Source organism: Micromys minutus (genome assembly GCF_963924665.1).
Source record: "Micromys minutus genome assembly, chromosome: 23".
Classification (NCBI taxonomy): domain Eukaryota; kingdom Metazoa; phylum Chordata; class Mammalia; order Rodentia; family Muridae; genus Micromys; species Micromys minutus.
In genome coordinates, this window is record NC_137958.1 from 22,360,833 (window position 1) to 22,373,230 (window position 12,398).

Sequence of the window (12,398 nt, forward strand, 5' to 3'; positions counted from 1 at the left end):
AGAGTATCCACAGTTAGTGAGTATTAAAGTTAGAACTTACACTTAGTCTAGCTGACCTCAGACCCCTGAGCTTCAAAGCTCTACCCCACATCATGGGTATCCATCTTAGATACAGTTCCAGGGCTTTATCTTAGTGTAGGCTGATCGTTACACATAAAAGAGTCTCAAACAACTGCCATGTCCATATAGAGTCTGTCCAATGGGTCCTTAGAATGAGTTGACTAATCCTATCATTGTGTTACAAGAGTGGATCTGGTATATAAGCAGTCTTATCCCTGTCTTAGTCTATCTCCCTTGCCATGTGATAAAGGCCCTCATCCAATACAGCTGCCCCCATCAACTTCCTGGCCAATCATGGAGGCTTCGTACTGTGCAGGTTTTTATCCCTTCTCACATAATGATCCTTGCACAGATGGCTAGTAAAGAAGACTTTAGATGGATGATATATAAATAAGTAAAATTCACAAACATTTTTTATTCTGATATAATTAATGCTTTAATGAAACCACTTAATGAAGTGCAGCAGATAGAAGAACTTGTATCTCTATAACATAATTACTCAAGGAGTAAACATCTGGAGCATTGAATAATGATGTCCTAGGGCTGAGCAGAAGGAAAAAAGACAAATGAGAAAACCATGTAAAGCCTGAAAATTGCAAACCACCCCATGACATCATTCATTTTTTGAGGGGTCTTGCGGGAAGAAACAGTAATAAAATTCAACAGGGAAAAACACAAGGACCTGCTTCCTTTTTCATTAATTGGTTGCTGTTTTTTCATGACAATGTATAGTTATACATGGTAGCCTTCAGGAAAAAAAATCACAGCTAATGTAATAAGAGCTGCCTCTTATCTTTGCAGTGATCCATTCCACTCTAAATTAATTCACTCCCCATCACTGAAATCTTAATGTTGTCATTTTTTTAAAAATCCTTGCGTCGGAAAGCCCTAGAAAGTAGTTTTCTGTCATTTTCAGAATCACGGAATAAAATGTCCCCACTTACAAGGCTCTCTTTCCCACTACAGACACTTCCTTATATGCTCACAATACCCACTCTTTGCTTTCATTACACTGCCATCTCTCAGTATAGCTTTGATCAAAGCTTGAAAATGCTGAGCCATAACTCTGAATCATTTTACTGTTGACTGCTATAATTTCCCAGTTACCATCAGATTGTATGATCATAACCTCCAAAATATGCACAATTCACCTTTAAGCTTTCTGTTTTAACCAAATAAAAAGTTTAGAGCCATTTTGGAGTTTTGAAATAGAGTGCAAAACCAAAATTAAGCATGAAATGCCTTGGTATAAAATTTTGTTCTTACAAAGGATACAACTGTCTACCCTGTAATGTGTTCTTCCTTGTTATATTAATTTTGATGGGCTACCTACAACTATACTCAAGAAATAGTCTAGTTCTTGGGAAAGTGAAGTCTTCTTTGAGCTGCAATCACTAACTTCTCTTTGTTACACACAAGAAGGTTATACAACTGTCTTAGTTATGATTTCCATTGTGACAGAGAGACACCATGACCAAAGCAACTCTAACAAAGAACACCATTTAATTGGGGCTGGCTTACAGGCTCAGAGGTTCAGTCCATTATCATCAAGATAGGAAGGAAGCATGGCAGTGTCCAGGCAGGCATGGTGCCAGACTGAGAGTTCAACATTTGTTCCAAAGGCGGCCAGGAGAAGATGACTATCTTCCAGGCAGCTAGGAGGAAGGTCTCTAAGCCCACCCCCACAGTGACACACTTCTTCCAACAAGGCCACACCTCCTAACAATAGCACTCCCTGGACCAAGCATATTCAAACCACCACAACAATTCAATCTTCTATTTCTAATCATTTCTATCTCTTTATTCCCTTTTTCTAGGGTAACTGAAACAGATCATTGATTGTTCTTAGATTTTTTTTAAAAGTTTCATATAATAAATATATACATTTCCATGAAGTAAAATAATTGACAGATTTAAATTTTTACTCTTCATCTTTTAAAATTATATTTACAAATTTTCCGCCATTATATTATTGTTATTATTATTATGTGAAATGTTATTACGATTATGGAAGTAACATTTTAGGACCTTCAGGCCCTGCTGCAGCAGCAACAGGCAAAATAGTTACTTACAAATTGTTTTTTTTTTTTTTTTGAACTTTAAACAAAATTTTATTACATAAAGGTTGTCACATAATTGGATACTTCTCTACTTTGTACACAATCATTCCCACTCTCCACAGAAAGGCTGCTTCTGAACTTCATGTGGTGACACAGCGCTATAGTCCTGATGCTGACAGAACAGTAGAGGTGCCTCAGTGATTTAAGTTGAAAGCAGGACACTGGTTATGGCTCTTGCACCCAGCATCAGGAATGCACAAATGTCTTTATTCAAAAATACAAAATAAATTATCTGTAGGCATGGACAATGACAGCAGTAAACCATTATATATTGTCAAAGGAAGCCAGTAACTGATGGTTACAGTGATCAGCCAGCCTTCTCTTCAGTCGTTTTCTTCAGGTGACTTCTCTGAAGTTATCGGTGAGGAACCTGCCTTGAGCTTCCTGTCACAGTTCATTGATAAGGGCAAAGCACTACTCTAGGAGTTAGAACATGCCACCTCCCATAACCCCTCCCATTCCTCCCATTGCACCCATTCCAGGGTCCTTCTCTTCTTTAGGAATTTCTGTCACTACAGCTTCAGCTGTAGTTAGCAAGGAGGCCACCCCAGCAGCATCCAGTAAAGCAGTTTTTACAACCTTTGTTGAATCAATGATTCCCTTTTCTACCATGTTCACAAAGTCTCCAAGCATGGCGTCATAACCAACTTCTGAGGAACTCTGCAGGATTTTCTCAACTATCAATGATCCTTCAATACCTGCATTCTTAGCAATCGTCATTGCAGGAATCTTAAGTGCTCTTTTAATAATTTCTATTCCTATTTTCTGGTCTTCATTAGCAGGCTTTAATGAACCCAAGGCTGGGATGCACCGAAGCAGAGCGCAGCCCCCTCCCAGAACAATGCCTTCTTCAACAGCTGCTCTTGTAGCATTGAGAGCATCTGTAACTGTCTTTCTTCTCATTCACTTCCACATCATTTGTCCCTCCAACCTCAACACAGCCACTCCATCTGAAAGTTTAGCAAGTCGCTCATTCAGCTTTTCCTTTTCATATTCACTAGCTGTGATGTCTAGCTGCTCAGTAATCTCTTGAATGTGTTTTTCAATGTGAGCTTTGTCACCTTTTCCTTTCAAAAGCATGGCATCATCTTTGGTGACAATGACCTCTCCAACTTTTCCTAAGTCATGAGCTTGAACATCTTCAAGATTTAGATCCAACCCCTCTTCTCCAAACACCGCACCACCAGTAGCAATAGCCATATCTTTAAGCTGGTTCTATTGTCCCCAAACCCTGGAGCTTTGACTGCTACCACCTGAAGACCAACTTTTAGCCTGTTCAAAACCAGTGTGCTTAGAGCTTCTCTGTCAACATCTTCAGCAATTATGACCAAGGGCTTCCAATGAGCATTGGCAATTTCAAGAGCAGGTACGATGGATTGAACACTAGAAATTTTCTTTTCACTCAATAAAACGTAGGCATCTTGGAATTCACATTTTTGACCCTTTGACGTGTTAATAAAATACGGGGAAATATATCCTCTATCAAACTTCATGCCTTCAATAATTTCTAGTTCATCATTCAGAGTTTTTCCATCTTTCACTGTGATGACATCCTTTCTTCCAGCCTTTTTCATTGCATCAGAAGTGATGTTCCCAATGTCTTTGTCTCCATTTGCAGAAATTGTAGCCACCTGAGCAATTTCTTCAGGGGTCATCACAGGTTTAGATTGTTTCTTAAGTTCAGCAATTACAGTATCAACAGCCAACATCACACCTTTTCGGATTTCCACTTTATTAGCTCCTTTGCTGATCTTCTCAAAGCCCTCCTTGGCAATAGACCATGCCAGAACAGTGGCTGTGGTGGTGCCATCTCCAGCCTCTTTGTTTGTGTTATTGGCAACATCCTGAACAAGTTTAGCTCCGATATTTTTGTATTTATCCTTTAAATCAATTGACTTTGCGACAGTGACCCCATCCTTTGTTACTTTGGGACTGCCCCAACTCTGTTCAATAATCACTGTTCTTCCCTTTAGCCCCATTGTAACATCTACAGCATCGGCTAAAAGGTCTACACCTTGAAGCATTGAGGCTTGAGCATCCGCCCCAAATTTCACATCTTTACCATAGGCCCGAATGAGATGAGGAGCCAGTGCCCGGGACACTGGTCTCATCTGGCGAAGGACTGTGGGTAGTCGAAGCATTTCTGCGGGGCAGCGGCGGGAGAGCACGAGGCGAGGCAGGCCGTCTGCGGCGAGTGAGGGCACTTACAAATTGTTAATGGTAACAATATGGGAAAAATTCTGTAGTCTTCCTTCCTGGTTTGAAGGGAAATAATACATTATCTTTTAGTAAACAGGTACAATTTTTATAATATAGGAAATATGTTAATGAAATAATAGTAATTTTTCCAAGTCAAATTATGTAAAGGCAGAATAACCAGTCCATTCCAGAGTTTTTCTGATCCTTCATGGCTTTTAATAAGGCAACATAAAATTAAACAAGAGTCACTGGAGCTGACAAACAATTCCCATTGCTGAACAATCCCAATAACAAGGCAACAGTTAACAGGACACTGCAAGCCCATATTGGAAGGAAACATGAAAGGTTCCTAGGCAATGAAGAAAATCTCCAATGGTTCATCCATTACCATAAAATTCTTCTATAGAAAATGCTGGCATATAAGAAGGAGGCAACAAACTCTAACAATTCAGCTTCCATCTGTAATCTGAAGATAGTGTCCTAGCACGGGAGTGGACCTCAGCCAGTAATCTCATCTTTCCATGGTGTTCTGACATTTGTGTGATCTTAGCCAGTAGTGCTAGAATTTTTCCCAGGTAGAAGACTCCTGGCATCAACTCATAAAGATTACAATGCTCTTTTCCCAAGACATAGCTAGAAAATATATTATGTAAAGATATCTCACAGATAATAAATAAAGAAAAATCAAACACATAAATACAATACAGAAGAACGAATAAAAAAGAAGCACACATATTTCCTATCTTCACACTTGTGTTGCTTAAACTGAGGTCTGGTATTTCTACTTGGAAAGATCTCTGAAAACTTACTCTAGGCACAGGAAAGGTGGTTCAAGCGTTAAGACTGTACACTGCCTTTGCAGACATCCCAAGTTTGATTTGGGGACATTCAACGATTCTGGCTTCTGTGGACATTTTCATTCTTGTGTATATGTACTGCCACAAAGCCACACACAAACACGTAATTAAGATGCAAAATAAATCTTTAAATAAACTTAATTCATTTATACGGAGGCAACCCTCTAGATACCACTCTACTGAACTTCCACACATCCCTTTTCTGTCTCCTCAAGGGAAAAAGATTCTCTAGCCAGATTAATAAGCTGAAAATATTCAGTCAGCCACACTTAGATATAAAAAAATTCACTACAAATTTAAAATACAGAAGTTGAAAGAAAAAGTTCTCTTTTGTCATTCTTGTTTCTTGGGTATATAAATCAACCTGAATTACCACCAAGGAAAGAAAGGACCTGCAAGGCATTAGCTATTAGCAATATGGCTGCCCAGAGGATTCTAATGTACTGGTATGTAGACTTTGGTTGGAAGCAACAGGCTTACCCAAAAATTTTACAGTAAGTAATCGTAGATAGGAGTATGTCCAGAGGCAGGTAATTCTCTGAGAAAGATTGATTTAGGATATGTAGATCAGATACATTTCCCTGGGCTATCACTCTTTCCTCTTCTTCCCCCACCACCCCCCACTGAAAAATGAGCTGGAATTTAGGATGACAGCCATGCCTCAGGTCAGAAATTGACTCCTTTGACTGATCAGACACAAGCATGGCTTCCATCTGAACAAAGAATCCATCGGTGTTTTTTATCCTTACTCACAACAGCTAGAGGAAGAGGCCCTGGCTCGATTGCCGATACCATCCTCAGGCTGTGTCACATCAGAGACTCTGTGACCCTGACAGCCCTAGATTAACAAGGTTCATGGAAGAGAGAAAGAACCTGTGATAAGATTTGCCCCAGGTCCTGCACCAAAGGCTTTCTTGCTTCCTAGACCTAATCAGAACAGGGCCAATCAATAATGCATTAGCCAGGCTTTTGAAATTCTTCAAGGGTCAGCAGCTCCTGAATTTTCCACCCAAGAAACCAATTCAGGCTTTTTTAGTTCAAAAGTTACAGCAATGAGGAAAAAGTTCTTTTTGAGGAATTTCATGAAAGAATTGGCATTTCGCATACAATATCATTCACAGTAAGTCAAGAGCTAAACAGGAGCTAACTGTTCTCCCTAACAATCCACCAGCGATCCCCAAAAACCTATAAGCATTCATTTCAGCTAGTAGTACTAGCTTCTTCCTACCCATCGGAGAGACAAAGTACCATTAAAATATATGTGAGTAGAAAAATGTTAAAAGTATAAATGAGAAACTGACAGAAGTACACTGAGGTATGTGTGCTGAATTTTTAATTAGAAATGTCTAATACAGAGAGACCAACAATGACAACCACTGAAAACACTGATAGCCCAGATATAGCTGCATCTATGTTACTATGAAGTTTCTTCTGAAACATTACGTTTTAATAAGAGGGGGTAATGTACATGAAATTCTTAGGCAAAGAAAAAAATGGATCTAGAAAATATCATCCTGAGTGAGGTAACCATCACACACACACACACACACACACACACACACACACACACACACACTCATAGTATGCACTCACTGATAAGTAAACATTAGCCCAAAAGCTCAGAATACCCAAGATACAATTCACAGACCACATGAAGCTCAATAGGAAAAATGAGCAAAGTGCAGATGCTTCAGTTCTTTTTAGAAGGGGAAACAAAAATATTCACAAGAAGAAATACAGAGCTAAAGTTTGGAGCAGAGACTGAAGAAAAGGCCATCCAGAGACTGCCCCACCTGAGGATCCAGACCATATATAACCACGAAACCCAGACAATATTGCTGATGTCAAGAAGTGCATACTGACAGGAGCCTGATATAGCTATCTCCTGAGAGGCTCTGCCAGAGCATGCCAAATACAGAGGTGAATGAAAACAGCTAACCATTGAACTGAAAACAGGGTCCCCAATGAAGGAGTTAGAGAAAGAATTGAAGGAGTTGAAGGGGTTTGTATCCCCTTAAGAACAGCAATACCAATCAACCAGAGCTCCCAGGACTAAACAACTATCCAAAGAGTACGCATGGATGGACCCATGGCTCCAGCTGCATATGTAGCAGAGGATGTCCTTGTTGAGCATCAATGGGAGGAGAAGCCCTTGGTCCTGCCAAGGTTTGATGCCCCAATGTAGGGGAGTATCAGGGCGGGGAGGTGGGAGAGTGTGGTTAAATGGGTGAACACCCTCGTAGAAGCAAGGGAAGGAGGAATGGGATAGAGTGTATAGAGGGGAATCCAGCAAAGGGGATAACATTATAAATGTAAGAAAAATGTATCCAATAAAAATAATTTTTAAAAAAAGATGCCAATGGCCTTTGTAGTGTCTTGGTATACTCACTTTACAGAACTGTATTATTTCCTGTTGTGCATCAAATACTGTCACTGTCTAGATATTTTGGAAACACTGAGCACTATAACAAAGTTCTTACTCTTGCAGGGTATACTTGCAAGTTGATGAAAAACAGCAACAACAAAAAGTAAGTCAGATACTCTCACATAACAGTTAATGCTAGGAAGAAAATGATCTGGACCAATAGAGAGAGCTCAGAAGACAGATTTAGGTACTACCTGAAAACCAGACTCACTCCAGGGTGAAACGCTTTCAGAGCCCTGGCAGTCTGCCAGCCCAATGCTTGTGAAATAGAACCAGCAGAGAAGGCAGACATTAAAGAAGAAGGCAGGACAGGATAACAACACATTCTTCAGATCTGGGAAAGGACCATACCACTTTTTGTATGATACCTGGGGGGGGGGGGGGGGGGAGTGATGGGAATGGGCTCAGAACAGCATCCAGAATCGCTTACATAGTTTTAAAGTAGGCAATGCTCTTCCATCAGACCGCAAGATACATCAAAAATATTTACAAGAGTAAACAATCCAATCAACGACTGTCCACCTGAGCCAAATACACTTTTTAAAATAAATACTTAAAATTGCCAATGAATGCATAAACAACAGACAAATGTTCAGCATCTTTAGCTTAGCCACCAGGAAAATGCAGATCAAGATGGCATGGAAATTCCAAATCTGACTCAGTCAAAATGGCTACCGTGGAGAAAAGAAAATGTCTTGGGAAGCATGCTAGTGGAGGAAACCATTAAATACTGTAATACTATTAATAGGAGTATAAGTTGATCCAGACCCAATCTTTTGGGATTGGAATAGAGATCCCAAAGAAACTATAACTAATACAAGAACTCCATATACTGTTGATATACTATGCCTGTGCACATATCTAAAAAATTGAAAGGCAGCTGTCTTCGTTATGGTTGTACTGTTGTGAACAGACACCATGACCAATGCAAGTCTTGTAAGGACAACATTTAATTGGGTATGGCTTACAGGGTCAGAGGTTCAGTCCAGTATCATCAAGGTGGGAGCATCTAGCCAAGCATCGTGCATGAGGAGCTGAGAGTTCTACATGTTCATCTGAAGGCTACGAGCAGAATACTGGCTGCCAGGCAGCTAGGATGAGGGTCTTAAGCTCATGCTAACAATGACACACTTACTCCAATAAGGTCACACCTCCTAATAATGCCACTTCCTTGGCAAGCATATAGAAACCATCATAAAGAACAGATATACCTGTATATCCATGATAAGTACATCTTTATTAATAACAGTCAATAGATACCTCCACCTAGGTATCCACCAACTGATGGATGGGTAAATAAAGTGTTGCTTATATACACAATGAAATATTATTCAGCCATTAAGAAGAAAATTGTGTTTTTTACCTGGGAAATATGTGGAGTTGGTGACAATTGCTCTGCATTAAATAAGTCAGACTCAGAAAAATGAATATCATGTTTTCTTTCTAATGCACAATTTTTGATATATTTTATTATTTCTGGGCTTCATATAATTTACTTGGATCATATTTACCTGCCATTGCTCTCATTAGCTCTCCACAAGTCCAGAACACCTCAACTTCAAACAAATTTTTTCGTATAAGTTACATGGCAAGTCCAACCTGTGAGATGTGTGTGTGTGTGTGTGTGTGTGTGTGTGTGTGTGTGAACTACTACTCTAGTACTTATTTGGCCTGTTGTGATTTTTGGCACGTGAGAGCTGCAATAAAAACGTCTGAGTCTCATCTTCATCTCTCTCACCTGCACCATGGTCAGGCTGGCTTTCTACTTCTTATCTATCCCAGCCATTCTTTTTGAAAAATTAATAAAATTAAAATTAGCAGAGGTAAAATGTGAGAGCCTCCATTATTGTTTTCAAAAAAGAATGCACATGTGTACAAATATTAAATATTGTGTGCCTATGGATTTTTACAGTCATCTTTCACAATTTATTTATGTATGGGGTCATAGGCATTATATAAAATCTAGCTCTCTCGATGAGTGGCAGATCATAGTATCAGATTTGTTCCAGCGTCCTGTTCCATCCCCAGCATAAAATAGTATTGTATTTGTATGCAAACAACCCATGCTCTCAGTAACATTTTTAAATACCAATGACAGACTCCCCAAAGGCCAGCCAAATCTGACATGGTGACAGCTTTGTTGACTATGACAAAGCCACTGTAGTTCCCCTGTCTCAGTAAAGCAGACATAATTCATGAAAGCTCTGCTCTCCATCTCAGCTCAGACTACGATCTAGGCTCTGCAATGGCATCATAAAGATAAACTTTGTGCCCTTCTGGGATGACTGCTCCCTTCCCGCCTCCCTGCTCCCAAGTCACACTGCTATACTAGATTGATTTCCATGAGTCATTTTCTAAAGCCAGCCCCTCCCCTCCAAGTTTCCACCCTTATGCCAGCTAGAAGTGAGCTGCCAAACCTAGGAAGCTAACCTAATCCACGGTTATAAAATATCGTCAACAAGAAGCATCCTACTCACCACACTTAGAACTGCCAGAAGCTACTGAACAGAGCTCATAGAAGACATTTCTAAGGACACAAAGACTGGGTCAAGGAAATTGGCAGTACACTCATTACACCAAAGTGCTTTGTCTTTCTTTCTTTTGGGATTTGCTATTTACTATGAGCTGATGGCATTTGGATGTTTTTTACTCTGTCTCTTTACAAATAAAAACACATCTCCTGCTTCTTAATCATTGTATGTGATTGTGCTTCGAGGTTGAAACCTATATGTAATTTTACATGTCACTTAAACTTAGGAGCGCAAGGAGACTTGATAGAGAGAAATGAATGGAGATCATGGCTTTTGATAGAATGAGAGGCATTTATAAGTGCACTCCTAGTTTCCCCACCCTTGCTTGAAATGACTGTCATACTTGTAAAGATTTTTATTCTTAATGTTTGCCAACCCAAAAGATATTACTCCTGTAATAATGTGAAATTGGTTTGCATTTTGCACATGCTACGTTCACTGAGGTATACTTTAATATACTTTCTGACTATGTAGATATACTCCTTTATGATCTGCATAAGCACATGGTGTTTTTATTATATTTGGGGATTATTAAATTATAAGAGCTCTATATCTTTATAGTCACAACCCCTAACTAGGTTCATCATGTGCAGACATTGCTTAAAGATTCTTCTGTCTTATAAACATTTTATTGTCTATTTTCTCAGATACGGCTTTTTAAAAAAATCCTTTATAACATTTGTTTTATTTTCATTACTATTGAGTGTACCCATGAATTTCATCTATATTTTGTCTCACAGATACTTTTCTGGAATCCTTACCACCATATACATGTTTTAACTAATATTTTGTGTACGGCATATGGGAATCCAGTTCTAGTGCCCTAGAGATGAACAATTGTGCCCTAACAAACCATGATATTAGCCTTTTCTCTGTGCTGTGTATCCAAGAGAAATGTATTGTACTGGACACTACTAATAACATAATTCTTCCTCCTGCTAAGGATGGAGTCTTCCGCACAGAAGTGGGTCAGCAAAGCAGTAAGTGATAGACAATCTCTGTGCCTCTTCATTCTGCTTGCTTAAATGCCAGTCCCAAGAAGGATGGCTATTTTCTTTGGCTTTGTCTATGTTGACAGGTATTAACAAAGCTCTACTCTCTGTTTTCTTATTCATCCTTACTTCCTAATGATTGGCATTTCCAAAATATTTTCCATAGAGCCACAAAAGAATAAAGATACCCTGTATTTTATAATACATGTTTTCATTTCCTGGCTTGTTTTAATATGCTGATTTATGATGAAGCTGCTATTCTTGTTCTTTTGTTGAATGTGATGAAAGTGAGCATCAGAGAAGTAAAAGAACCACTCCAGCTCATAGGAGAAGAACCGGGATATAAAGTGGTTTCTGTCTCTCATGCTTGTTTCCTGGTCTATAGCAGTGGCCTTCAAGGTATGGCTCCCAGACAAGCAGCATTAGAATCAAACTTAGCCCAGTTGATAGACTGATATGGTTCCAAACTAACAATGGGAGAGGGAAAGGGGGCATTTCTAGTATTTCTTCCTTTTTTTCTCTACTGTACTATCACCTCTGAAAGAAATTACTAGTCAGTTCAGTATTGAAATAGCAGATAGAAGTTATAGACAGACAGTCAGAATGAATGAGTGAATGAATGAATTTCGTTCAGCCAGTGAAATTTTTATGAAAGATAATGTATGTCTATGTCAAGTTTTCTAATACTGAACAAATATCATGACTAAGAAGCAAGTTGGGGAGGAAAGGGTTTATTCAGCTGACATTTTCACATTGCTGTTCATCATCACCAAGGGAAGTCAGGACTGGAACTCAAGCAGGTCAGGAAGCAGGAGCTGATGCAGAGGCCATGGGGGGAATGTTACTTACTGGCTTGCTTCCCCTGGCTTGCTCAGCTTGCTTTCTTATAGAACCCAGGTCTACCAGCCCAGGGATGGCAACACCCACAATGGGCTGGGCCCTCCCCCCCTTGATCACTAGTTGAGAAAATGCCTTACAGCTGGATCTCAGGGGGGCATTTCCTCAGCTGAGGCTCCTTTCTCTGTGATAACTCCAGCTTGTGTCAGGTTGACACAAAACCAGCCAGTACAATGTATTATCCCAGAATTTAAGTGAAACTGAATTTGTCACTTCTGTATTTTCTGTGCAAAATTTTCATGGCTTTGGTTGATCTTAGAATTCTTACAGTACTCAGTTGAAAATGTCTGTGCCTTTCCTCCCATGACTCTCAAGAG

At 39.5% G+C, this 12,398-nt stretch overlaps 1 pseudogene across 1 annotated transcript; it reads right to left on the reverse strand.

The window, feature by feature from the left end:
• Window positions 1–2,526: 2,526 nt before the first annotated feature.
• Window positions 2,527–4,321, reverse strand: LOC308435716 (60 kDa heat shock protein, mitochondrial-like; annotated as a pseudogene). Its single transcript has one exon. The product of its transcript is annotated as a 60 kDa heat shock protein, mitochondrial-like (transcript).
• Between the last annotated feature and the right edge of the window lie 8,077 nt (window positions 4,322–12,398).